Genomic DNA, 13,733 nt, shown 5'->3' with positions numbered 1-13,733 from the left:
TATATTTAGAAAACCCCATTGTCTCAGCCCAAAATCTCCTTAAGCTGATAAGCAACTTCAGCAAAGCCTCAGGATAAAAAATCAATGTGCAAAACTCACAGGCATTCCTACGTACCAATAACAGACAAACAGAGAGCCAAATCATGAGTGAACTCCCATTCACAATTACTGCAAAGAGAATAAAACACCTAGGAATCCAACTTACAAGGGATGTGAAGGACCTCTTCAAGGAGAACTACAAACCACTGCTCAATGAAATAAAAGAGGACACAAACAAATGGAAGAACATTCCATGCCCATGGATAGGAAGAATCAATATCGTGAAAATGGCCATACTGTCCAAGGTAATTTATAGATTCAATGCCATCCCCATCAAGCTACCAATGACTTTCTTCATAGAATTGGAAAAAAGTACTTTAAAGTTCATATGGAACCAAAAAAGAGCCCACATCGCCAAGTCAATCCTAAGCCAAAAGAACAAAGCTAGAGGCATCACATGACCTGACCCTGACTTCAAACTATACTACAAGGCTACAGTAACCAAACCAGCATGGTACTGGTACCAAAACAGGTATATAGACCAATGGAACAGAACAGAGCCCTCAGAAATAATACCACACATCTACAACCATCTGATCTTTGACACACCTGACAAAAACAAGAAATGGGGAAAGGATTCCCTATTTAATATATGGTGCTGGGAAAACTGGCTAGCCATATGTAGAAAGCGGAGACTGGATCCCTTTCTTACACCTTATACAAAAATTAATTCAAGATGGATTAAAGAGTTAAATGTTAGACCTAAAACCATAAAAACCCTAGAAGAAAACCTAGGCAATACCATTCAGGACATAGGCATGGGCAAGGACTTCATGACTAAAACACCAAAAGCAATGGCAACAAAAGCCAAAATTAGCAAATGGGATCTAATTAAACTAAAGAGTTTCTGCACAGCAAAAGAAACTACCATCAGAGTTAACAGGCAACCTACATGAATGGGAGAAATATTTTGCAATCTACCCATCTGACAAAGGGCTAATATCCAGAATCTACAAAGAACTTAAACAAACTTACAAGAAAAAATCAAACAACCCCATCAAAAAGTGGGCAAAGTATAAGAACAGACACTTTTCAAAAGAAGACATTTATGCAGCGAACGGACACATGAAAAAATGCTCATCACCACTGGTTATCAGAGAAATGCAAATCAAAACCACAATGAGATACCATCTCACACCAGTTAGAATGGCGATCATTAAAAAGTCAGGAAACAACAGATGCTGGAGAGGATATAGAGAAATAGGAACACTTTTATACTGTTGGTGGGAGTGTAAACTAGTTCAACTGTTGTGGAAGACAGTGTGGTGATTCCTCAAGGATCTAGAACTAGAAATACCATTTGACCCAGCCATCCCATTACTGAGTATATACCCAAAGGATTATAAATCATGCTGCTATGAAGACACATGCACACGTATGTTTATTGGGGCACTATTCACAATAGGAAAGACTTGGAACCAATCCAAATGTCCATCAATGATAGACTGGATTAAGAAAATGTGGCACATATACAACACGGAATACTATGCAGCCATAAAAATGGACGAGTTCATGTCCTTTGAAGGAATATGGATGAAGCTGGAAACCATTCTGAGCAAACTATAGCAATGGCAGAAAACCAAACACCACATGTTCTCACTCATAGGTGGGAATTGGACAATGAGAACACTTGGACACAGGGTGGGGAACATCACACATTGGGGCCTGTCATGGGGTGAGGGCATGGGGGAGGGATAACATTAGGAGAAATACCTAATGTAAATGACGAGTTAATAGGTGCAGCAAACCAACATGACACATGTATACCTACGTAACAAACCTGCACGTTGTGCACATGTACCTTAGAACTTAAAGTATAATAAAAAAAGCAAAAACAAATGAACAAAAATTACCATTTATTTTATGAATTTCAAAAAATAGGTATTTCAATTCAGAGTTTATAAAAACTCAAAGGAATAAATAAAACTGATCTCCTTTATGCTCTTTAGTGGATTCAGCCACAGGAAAGTTCCAGGCCAGGGATATGCCAGATTAGATACAGCCACCTGGTAGAGAGGAACAAAATAAAACAGGTCTCAAAAGAGACTCATGAATAAACATTCCCCTTTAAATAATTTAAGCGTGGAGATTTTAAAAAATTGACATTATTTTCTTTACCTTCTCACCAAATGCAGAAACCTGTTTAAAAAACCAATCTGATAGACAATCATCTATCAAAGATGATGAAACAATTAGAAACATTGAGATGATTTCTGCTTTCTGAATAATTGTACTGATGAGTAACCCACTAATTCCCTCACTGGGCAGCATGACTGCATTATTTGTTAAAAATATGTTACTACGAATTTGCTATTCTATTATTTGTACCTGATTCTATCTCTCATAGGGAAAAAATTAGAAATTTAAATTTGTTTGTTTCATGAGACACACTTACATGTCATACTGCCAGTTACCTCTTCTCCAGACCAAACACACACAGGTGTTTTCACTACTTCTCATTGACATGAGAAGTCAATGAGACTTGCTGACCCTACACCATCCTGGGCTACCTCCTTGGTGTGTGCTCCAGTTTATCAAACTCCTTCATAAATTGCTGTTCCCGGTATCAAATTCAATTCCATTGTGGTCACCACAAGATAGAGGAAGACCATAAGCTTTCAGCTAGGTGCCATAGAGTAATGGAAATGGCAGAAGCCCTGGAGTCTGTTAGATGTGGTGGGATCCCAGTTCCAAACAACCTGTGCTACTTATTCAGCCTACACTCCCAGGAAGTGAATTCAGGCACCTCAATGTGATAAAGGGATGTCTATCCCTTCTTTCATTTTCCATTTCAATCCTTTCCTACTTCCTATCTTCACATACTGTAGGATTTTTTTCTTTACCTCTATCTTCTTAATTTTTAAAAGAAGTGAAAATATAAAAGCAAAAAAAAAAAAGGATATAAATGAGAAAGTAATCTGACCAGGTATGAGAAAGTTTCTCATAACAGCTTTCCTTCATAAAAAGCACACAGATCCTTTCCAATTACTAAATAAACTCTCAATGTAACTTGCTAATCAGACTTGACTGAGGGCATCATGGATGCCCAAGAGAAATAACACTGAACCCTTTTGAGCTTGAAAAAATCCCAGCTCTGCCTACCCAATGTCTACCCAGTGAAGCTAGAAAAGGTCAAGTGAGGGTATGAACTACTGGAGAATTTCAGCTGGAAAAACTCCTTAGGTAGGGTAAGGGCTATATTGAGGAACAAGATGACTAGTAAGGTAATAGCACTTTTCTCCCAGCCACTGGCCCTCTGGAGCACTTTCTGAACCAGGTGTAAGGCTGAGATGTCTAGCCACATAAAAAACAGTGATACCTCTATAAAAGAATTTAAAAGCTAAGTAAAATAGGTTTCAGCTGTTGTAGACAAAAATAAATCAGATTATCCAAATTGTATTTGCTTCATAAAATGTGTTTACCATATTTTTTTAACACTATGCAATATTCCAAGCACAAATCGCATAAATTATGTAAGGTTTTTTTCACAGTAGTCCTGTGAAAAAGTGTGATTATCCTTTCTTTATTAGTAAGAAAGTGGCTTGGAGAAGAAAATCAACTAGACCAAGTCACACAACGAGATTGATATAGTCCAGTGAAACAAGAGCATTCTGTGAACAACTCCATACCTCTCCATGTAGCCCTGCTACCATCTTGCTCAATTTGTGTTTTCAGGCCACCACCCTACAAGCATCTGTCTTTGGCAAAAACTTTAAAATTATCTTTCAATATCTAGGAACCAGACTAATGGTAGTGGTAGCAGGGAAAGACATAAGGAAAGTCTATTGCATTTTACTACCGTCACATGTAGGCCCACTTCTAACATTTGTGGGAGCCACAGCCAGAGGACAAATGAAGCCCGCATAGTGTAAATCCATAAGTCTAAATATTAATATTTTAAAGTATTGTCAGTCTAACGAATTGTTGGCTACAATGTGTTCTATCCTCTTACCTTGAGAAATATACCTTCACAATGACCTGAAAGGACAGGTTTGAATTTAGATTTCTCAGACCTCTCAGAATTTTGCACCAGAAGGTAGTCATTCAGGGATATCTGGTCCCCAGTTTGATTCTTAGTCCCCAATCATTGCCACTTTCCCCACTCTTGGCTCCCACTGTGCTCAGCAAGGGTCTCCTATATATGTGTGTATAGGAGCATACATGTCCAAGCTCTAGCCAACCTCTCCCTCCACCACCTTGGAACTCTAGCACACTTTAGCTAGGATCTCCAAAGTCTGAGATATCACAAAGAATGGTCTGAAGAGGAACCACAGCCCATGGCCAGGCACATCTCATTCATCCAAAGTTTCCTTGTCTGGTGAATGGGGACATAGCCGGAGGAAAGACAGCTCGGGAATTCTCTAGCATGAGCCAGTGGGCGGTATTTACAGTACGATCTCCTTGAGACCCCTGTACATTTCTTTAGTGGGAACAGGGCTGGAAGTCGGCAGATATTGGTCTAAGAGCAGCTTGGAAAAGAGGTTCAGGCTGGGTTTTCAATTGAGGAGCCCGGTATAGAATTCAGTGTATTAAGAACTTATCAAATCCTTGTTTAAAAAGTTGAATTTCATTTTTTGGGCAATCTGATGCTCATTATTGAAAATAAAGCTAAAAGAAAAGTAATACAATGTGAAATATGTAAGAAACATATATGCAGAAGACAGCAACAACTTGATAGCAAAATACTACTATCTATGGGTATTTGGGTAGATTTCAATTTTTGGTTATTACAAATAGTTTTCCTATGGACATTCTGTTGTATGTCTTTTAGAGACTGTTCATCCACATTTTTCTTGAGTACATATATATATATATATGTAGCCAAACGATGTTCAAAAGTGGTTGTATGAATTTGTGCTTCTGCCAGCAGTGTATGAAAACTTTCATTGCTTACATTCTTACCAACACTTGGTATTTTTATTCAATGTCAATTGAGAATATAGACAGGTAAAACTTATTTTCAGAACAGTTTGGCACATTTATAAACTTAAATGCGTGTATCCTTTTATACAGGAATTCCACTTTCAGAAGTGTACGTTTATTATGAAGGAAGCAAATTTTAAAATGGTCCCACGTTTGTTGTCTTTTGACTTTTTAAAATGGTACATTGTTTTTATGAATATTTAATTTTTATATGGCACATTTGTCTATTTGTTCCTCATAGCTGTTTTTATATTTAACTCTGTTGTGAGATAGGACAGAGCACAACTACTCTTCATTTGAGGAAACTAAGGCTCAGAGAGTTCACCCATTAAGAATGAGAGCAGGAATTTGATCTTAGTTCTAAATGACTTCAAAGCCTGTGCTATTTTCACTTCAGCAAACCCAATCTTGAAGTGTTGAAAAGAATGTAACATTGAAAGTAACTTTGCAATCACCACCACTAACTGTTTGAATTCCTACCAGTTTGGGGACCACCCAATAGCAAACTACTCCTAGCAGCTGATGGCATCGTCTGCTTAGTGGAGTCATTTTTTCTACCTCTTAGTTTTTGGTTTATAAAATATGCATCAAAATATTGCTGAACCTTAGAATGCTTAAGCAGGTGAAACCACATTTCCGTCTTTAAAAATATATCCTGAAGGTATTAATGATTTCAGCAATTTACAATTGGGAAATGCAACACATCAAAAAGATTGATAACGCCCAGTGATGACAAGTGCATGGGGAAAGATAAACGTACATATGATTATGGAAATGTATGGTTAGTAACATTTTAAAAAGGCAATTTGGCAATATATATTAAAATTTAAATTCTGTCTACCCTTTGATCCATCAATTTCACTGCTGGGATTATCCTACAGTAACATTTACCCAAGTGCAAAGACATAGGGAAAAAGATATTTCTTCCGGTTTTAACGGTAATAGAGGAAAATTGGTGACAATTAAAATGCTCCTTAATACAGATCACTTAAATTAAAAGTTCATACAACAGAATGTTATACTACTTTTAAAAGAATGAGATTGACAAGTATTCACTAATATAGTTGGCTGTCAGTGATATGTTGTTAAAGAAAAATAGTTGCAGAAAAATAACTAAAATACGAATGAACTTTCATAAAAATGTATGGCAAAAGATCCAGTTACCCCAACAGGGTGGAAATGGGAGAAGAGGGAAGTGGAAAAAGATGAATATTCACTCTCTCTCTTTTTTCTTACACACTTTGTTGTAATGTTTGACTTTTTTCCCAATGAGTATGTAAAACTTTATAAATTCACTCTTTATATTAGTTTTATTAGATTTTTTAGTGATAAGGACAACTTTTTAATATTTTAAAAAGCAATGATTTGTATAAAGATGAAAGTAATACTTCTGGTTTAGTTTAAGAAACAGGTCATTGAGAGTATTGCAAAAAGAAAAAACTAAAAGAGGCAACTGGCTGCCTGCTTTAGACATTTTCTCCGCCTCTCCTCTGCATAAGGAAATGTGACCAAGCTGTGTAGTCCAAGAACTGTGATAAACCCTTGAAGCAATCTGAGACTGAAAGATAACTTTCATTAACACACAAAGCAAAGCATTAAAAGTCTTTTTTTCAATAGGAATTATTTACATTAAAATTTGGCATTGTTATTAATCCAACTTTCTTGGTATGTCCTAATATGGTTAAAGCAAAAATGAGTCTGAGAGAATGGTAGTTGTGTTAAAAATCCTCACAAGGCTTCTCTCAGGTTCACATAGACCCAGTTGATTCACATACTTTGGGGAAAGGAAGGATACAAAGTGGAATAAAGCCGGTCACTATTCCAACTCCCATTATAGATTAATTTCTTTCATTTCTCATAAGGGCTGGCACCTGATTTCTGTGCTTGCTTGGCAGAGAATTACCTCAGCGTAAGTCAGGGAGGAATCTTGTAACAGAATGCATTCTTTCCTGTGGAGGAGTTGTCAAAATTCTTGGCACATTCTGGGTTAAGGTTAGATTATACCATCACGGTAAAAAGTTTAGCTCAAGAGACAGCCTGTACTTTGTTGATTCATCTAGATACAGAATTTACCGAGGAAATACTAGAATTATTGCTCCCTAGCGAACTTCAAAGAAGACATAATAACGTTTCTTCTTGAATGCTCTACACTTCTCTGTGTGCAGAACAACAGAAGCACCTCAGTAAGTAACAGGAGAACTTCACAGGCTCTTATATGGGAAGTCATCATTCTCATCATATGACACAATCATATTTCCTCCTCAAAGTACTCTTTAGTTTTATGCATACATTCTCATAGCTGTAGACTACAGGAAACCTTGTATGGGTTTTCTGGAATTTTTGACTATAATAGATTACTGTTGAATGACCTACTCATCCTCCACTTATTATTAGAAGAAAAATAGTCATGAACTTCACAAGATCTTATATGGGAAGTCACCATTCCCACATAATAATAATTGTCAAGAAAGAACAAAGAATAATCTTTAAGTTTTACAAAATAAAGGAGTCACAAAGTTATTGAAATAGTGTATGAAAAGTTATATGAATAGACTATGAAAATAGTTATGGAAATGTTTATGAGATAAGAACTTTACGCAGTTGAACTGATCATTTCTCTAGTAGTATTAGTAATATGGTCAATTATTCAATGGAAAATCCATTTCAGCCTATAACTGCATGAAACTCACATGAAGGAAACCTGGACCACAAATGGCTAAGAAAGAAACCTGAGCTGTACCACAGCTGAAGCAATTATAATCTTTTAAGCCATGCCGGACCAAAGGTTTTACTAATTTATTTCATAGGAACTGGAAATTAACATCAGAGCCCTAACTATTGCCTATAATGTATTGTATATAATGCTATATATGGAAAGCTGCATATAACTGTTTTAATTGTTCTTAACTCTCTTGTCTTTCTGAGTAGCCTGATTAGAGAATCCTTGGGGGTGGTGTTTTAGGGAGGCAACTATGGTAGCTATGAAGATGCACTGCTCCCATATCCCTTCGAGAGAACTTCCTGCAAGTACTGGGGTTGGCTGACAGTCTCCAGTGGACAACAATTCAAAAATATGTTGGATTCATAATGTTTTTGCCAAGGCCACAGTTTCTTGCAGGCTGCATCCAGCCAACAACTGGCTACTAGAGCTGGGCCATTTCTGCCTGACACTGGACTCCTCTACAGATGAATCTTTGCTCTAGTGCTCCCTCTTGATCTCATTGAGATACTCTCAGAGCTTCATTATAGTCTGAGTCTCCTTGTACACAATCATCCTTTCTTCCTTCTTCCTTAGACAGATGCTAAACCTGCAGTTTGGTATGAAGGCTCCCCTGCTTCTCTCTCCTATATCCTGCACAGGTGTTTTCTCCCATAAATCCTTCAAACATTTAATTCATTTTGACATCTCTTTCTCAAAGGACTTGAAATGATACAATAAATTAAATGGATCCCAATGTGCAATAGCAGTAATAGTTCTTTAAAACTTTTAAGCCCCTTTTTGAAGAATTTTTTTTTTTTTTTTTTTGAGATGGAGTCTTGCTTTCTTGCCTGGGCTAGAGTACAGTGGTGCGATCTCAGCTCACTACAACCTCCACCTCCTGGGTTCATGCAATTCTCTTGCCTCAGCCTCTCGAGTAGCTGGGATTACAGGCATGTGCCACCATGCATGGCTAATTTTGGTATTTTTAGTAGAGATGGAGTTTCACCATGTTGACGAGGCTGGTCTTGAACTCCTGACCTCAAGTGATGCACCTACCTTGGCCTCCCAAAGTGCCGGGATTACTGGCATGAGCCACTGCGCCCAGCCTGAAGAACTTTTAAATATTGTTTAAAAACTTGCTCCAGTAACAGCCATTGCTGTCTGTATATGTTTTGGGTTATTTGTTTACAAGGAGGCTTTGAGGAAGGAGCCCCTTTTCTGAAGAATAAAACTATTTGCTGTTTAGAATGCTGTGAGAGAATCTTCAGTGCTTTGGCTTTCTCCCTGATCCAAGTACAATTTGCCTATCAGCCAAAAAGAGTTGTTTTGGTGCCAGTTGGTCATAACTCTTGGTTGGCATCTCGCTGGGTGTCCTTTGCAAAAATCTTTGATGTTCAGGTTCAGAATTCTTACATGCAGAGTTTGAACATCTAGATTGACTAAATTCAAACAAATAAGAGTACAATATAGTGTTTTTCTTATATTTTGTCTGTATTTAAAATGATAATCTATTCATTGAAGATGTTAAGTTCTGATTTTAGTATTACCAGATTCAATTAATGAAAAAGGATAAATCAAGAGGGCCAGTTTACTTCAAGTTTTTTCAGTCAGGTATATATGAATATATATCATGTTCATTTGCATTGCAAATAGGTGCATAGGATCACCCACTGTTTCATCTGCATAGAGCTCCTTCATAGTGGTTTGGTTTTGCATAGACACGTAGAGTACCTAAGTGCCTCATATTAAATATTAAACTGTCTGCAACTAATGAAACTCATGAATATAAAGAGTCTGAAGAATTTTTTCATAAAACTCCACTCAAATTTAATTGTTAAGCTATTTATAGAAGACTATTTTATTCTCTATTACAATACCACTGGGAATTTTAGCATACTAGATTTATACATTTCCTGTGTTATTATGTATTTTATATGTGCTATGACCTATTACAATGATTACCTCCACTAATTCTCATTACAACTCTATGTGTTATGCTATTTATTATCTTTGATTTAAGATATAGGAGCTGGGTTTCAGAAAAGCTGAATAACACTCAAAGGTACATAGCTATTAGTTTAGCAGAGATTTTAATGTGGACTAGACTGACCCCAAGTCTGTCTTTACATATGCTTGGTAAACTTTCCCAAATATACTATACAACGGAAGACAGAGACCATGCTATACAATAATGTAACACTGGTGATGACCTTTAACTTCCCCAGGAGAATTTCTTTACTCATAAAACAAGTTCAGTTGGCCTAGAGCCCTGACCCTCTCTAGGGTTACTTCCTGCCCCAACATTCCTTTGCTCTATAGCTAATCTGGATAAGCTCCTACCAAAACATAATTTGGAAACATAGTAATTATATGCAATGTAGGATACAAGCCTCCATGTATGCTTTTGAGTGTGCCAAGTCTTCTGAAACTTTAAGTTTCTATTTCTCTCTCTACATTAAAATAGAGCATATATGGCAAGAAAATAAAAATCTTATAAGTTTCATGACGGGATGAATGTCCTGGGCTCCTTTGGAAAGTGTATTTAAGTTTAATGCCATGAATAAATCTTAAAACAGATATTATCATCTAAAAGTAATAAATCACTAGAAATTATACATGTATTATATATATTTTATGCATATATATGCAATGGAATTTATACAAAGGTTTGAAAAAGCCAAATATCCTACAAGGTTTTAATTAGTGTTTCCTATTAAAAATTCTAATTCAAGAAATAGTTTTGGGGGTGATAGTTCTCTGATATGTGCATTTCTTCACTTGCACTCTTTCTAAAGTTTCTAGTCTGATAACTCTATCAAGTTATATCGGAGATAAAGTTCATTTGGATCTTTCAGTAGTCACTTCAAACTGTTCAAAAATCAGTGAATGCTCCAGATGGAAAGTCTCCTATGTATAGTATGATATAAATTGTTTTTCCTCTTTAAATCATTGGCATCTCAAATTTATCTTCCTCTTGAAGATATATAATTACCATATAAAATGTAGTCAATATCATGTTTATATTAGCAAATTGATGCAACATGGGCCGAGTATTATTGTATAAGCCAGGAGGCACTGGGGCACAATCATATCATTTCTTCCTCAGAGTTCTCTTTAGTTTTATGCATGCATTCGCATAATTGTAGACTACAAGAAGCCTTATATGGGTTTTCTGGAATTTTTGGCTGTAATAGGTTACTGCTGAATAATCTACTCATCCTCTACTTATTATTAAAAGAAGAATAGTCAAAGCACTAAGAGTCCTAAAAAATGCTGAGCCCACTACTTTTTAGCTTATAAAATTGCTCTTCTTCTCATGTATTCCCTCCACATCTGGTATTCCTATGTTATCATCCACTGCGAATTCAAGCCAAACCTTTTGCCTGATGGATCTGCCATTACATTTTTCATATTTATTTTAAAACCAAATCTAGCATCTTATTGAAAACATATTGAATGATCAAAATGAAATAAATCCGAAAAGCTCAGTCTGTCTTTCCTATTTTGTTCCAGTGACAGCTGGAATAGAGGCTCTTTCATGTTTTTAACGAACAGAAAAAAAAATTACTCCTTTTTTTTAATGGACGCATCAAGACAGACCTGAAAATATAATTTCCTTTTGTCTTCTGCATGAGGGGAGATGACCCAGATTTTAACTTGATAAATGTGCCTGTAAGGGAACACTGAGCTATCTCAGTTGATTTAGATGGTCTCCTTTTAATACAGTCACCAAAATGAAGCAAAGAGGTCTAGATTTTTCATCCTAGTTGAAACAAAGAATTAACAAAAGGAAATAGAAGACACAAGCTAACAAGTAGCTTTTCTTCTATCTTGCTGGAGACACACTTATCCAGCCTTTCCCTGGAGGTGCTGCACAGCTGATATGGCTCTTGTTAAACAGTAACTAATAGCAAAATGTCAAGAGTCTAAAAGGAAATTGGCTTATAGTTCTCAATAGTCAACGTGAAATATTGTAATGAAAGGCAAACATAGCAAACATGTTGTAACTCAACATCTTAAATGTTAAGTTACAGAAGAAAACTGTCAGGTTTGGGCTATGTGGGAGTAATGAGTTCAGGCATGCCCATATTTTTTCTGGGTGAATAATGCTTAGGATTTTAGCTGTTTAATTTTCTGACAAATGCTACTATACTCCTAGTGTGAGCCCACTGAGAATGGCTTACCAATTATTTTCAATAGCATATAATTTCATATAATTATTTCATGCCTCTCATCTCCCCTCAAATGTCCAACACCTTCTTGTCATCCTCACTTTCAGCTGGTGACCTTGCTTCTTAGTTCTCTAAGAAGATTGAAGAAATCAGAGAAGAACTTTCATGGACCCACTCTCCACCACCACCACAACCACCACATCTAACCCCTCCTTCCAGCATCTTTCCACATGCAATCTGTCTTCAAACTTGTTATGATAGATCAACCTTTCTATTCTTTCTAAAGTCATACACCCTTCTTGTGCACAAGATCCCAAGTCGTCTCACTCAGGACATTGCTGTCTCCCTTTACTCCTCCTATCAGTTTTTGCTCTCTTCTGCATCATTCCTGTAAGCAGGCTGACTTAACGTTTTATTTTTTATATTAAGAAGAAAAACTGTGCTTGATCTCATTTCCCCTGCCAGCTAAGTCACCCATTTGTTCTCTGCCTTTAGCAGCAAAACTCCTTGCAAGTGTTCTTTATAGTCACTGTTTCCAATTCCTCTTCTTCAACTGCTCTTAATTTTATTCCACTAAGGCATTTCCTCCAGCACTCCATTAAAACCGGCTTTGTCTACATGGTCAATGACCTACCTGTTACTAAATCCAATCTTCAGTTCTTTCGCTTGACTTATCAGCAGCATTTGAAATAATTGATTGCTCTAAACTCCTTAATACTGCTTCTTCTTTAGGCAAGGAGAGACATCTAGATGGTTCTGGAGGCTTATTTCTTCTCTTTTGGTAGTTTAGCAAGGCTGAATTAACTAATTGAAAGAACTAGCAGATACCAGCTGCTTCTAGGAGAGTCACTTCTTTAAGGAGGAAGTTTCCATGGTTACCTAGGAATCTAAGTGTTCCTACCTATTCTTACACATACTAGAGTGCTATGGGAGTGGTGTTCTTCTCCTGGAGTCCTGCCTGTGGAGATGAGAGCTTAGGGGATCATGTGTGCTCTGCTATGTCTCCATTTGTGAGATTTTTCCCAATAAAACCTATTCTGTGTGTAACATGGTGCTCACAAGTAGTACGTGCATGAGACTCCTTTATTATCAATTGTCTCCTAGAGCTTCTGCACTCAAATGTTTTTTTCTCCTACCATGATGACACTCCCTTAATGATTTTGTCCAGATCTCATAGGTTCCATCTGTAGGCTAGACCTCTCTATTGACTATGAGAGGGCATAAATGAAGCTACTGGGATGCTGAAGATGTTCTAAATCCAGATCTAGATGATGGCTAAAAGGCATGTAAGAACAAATTGAATTATAAACATTTGCTCACATTTCTCTATGTATGTCATCCTTCAATAAAAACTTACCCAAAAAGTGATGCTAGAGGTTGTTTTATTCTCAAAATGGAAATAATAATGTATACTTCATACAAGTGCTGTGATTATTAAAAGAGGCAATACCTGCAGGTATCTTGGGGTCAAAGGAACACTGATTCTAGAAAGGAGGTGATCAAATGGTAGATCATTAAATATGTATCTGATTAAAATTTTAAAAGTGTGTGTGTGCATGTGTGACTGGAACCTCTCAGTAAAAAAGATGCTGAATAGCATATCAGTTTTTATGGGTTTATGTACTTCTCCTTTAATCCCAGACTTAGTTTTTAAAACTACACATTTACTGTTTTTGCATATTACCCCGGTGCTCTAAAATTATCCTAGTCTATGTGCAGAGATTGGTAAAGACCCCTTAAACAAAAATGGAGTTAGTTGTATTAATTATTTTTGTGCTTTCACTGTTACATTACTACACCATACTCGTGTGTGTGTGTATGTGCGTGTGTGTGACAGA

At 36.7% G+C, this 13,733-nt stretch overlaps 1 protein-coding gene across 1 annotated transcript in view; it reads right to left on the bottom strand.

The window, feature by feature from the left end:
- GHR (growth hormone receptor) overlaps positions 1-12,783 on the bottom strand; it is a 315,260-nt gene extending 302,477 nt beyond the window's left edge. The window contains exon 1 of the mRNA XM_054555527.2: positions 12,530-12,783. The gene's annotated coding sequence lies outside the window, so the exon portion shown is untranslated. The remainder of the gene's footprint in view (positions 1-12,529) is intronic.
- Between the last annotated feature and the right edge of the window lie 950 nt (positions 12,784-13,733).

The sequence above is a fragment of the Pongo abelii genome, chromosome 4, assembly GCF_028885655.2.
Source record: "Pongo abelii isolate AG06213 chromosome 4, NHGRI_mPonAbe1-v2.0_pri, whole genome shotgun sequence".
Lineage (NCBI taxonomy): Eukaryota > Metazoa > Chordata > Mammalia > Primates > Hominidae > Pongo > Pongo abelii.
Note: the sequence above shows the minus strand (reverse complement) of the source record. Positions and strands in the feature narration are given on the sequence as shown.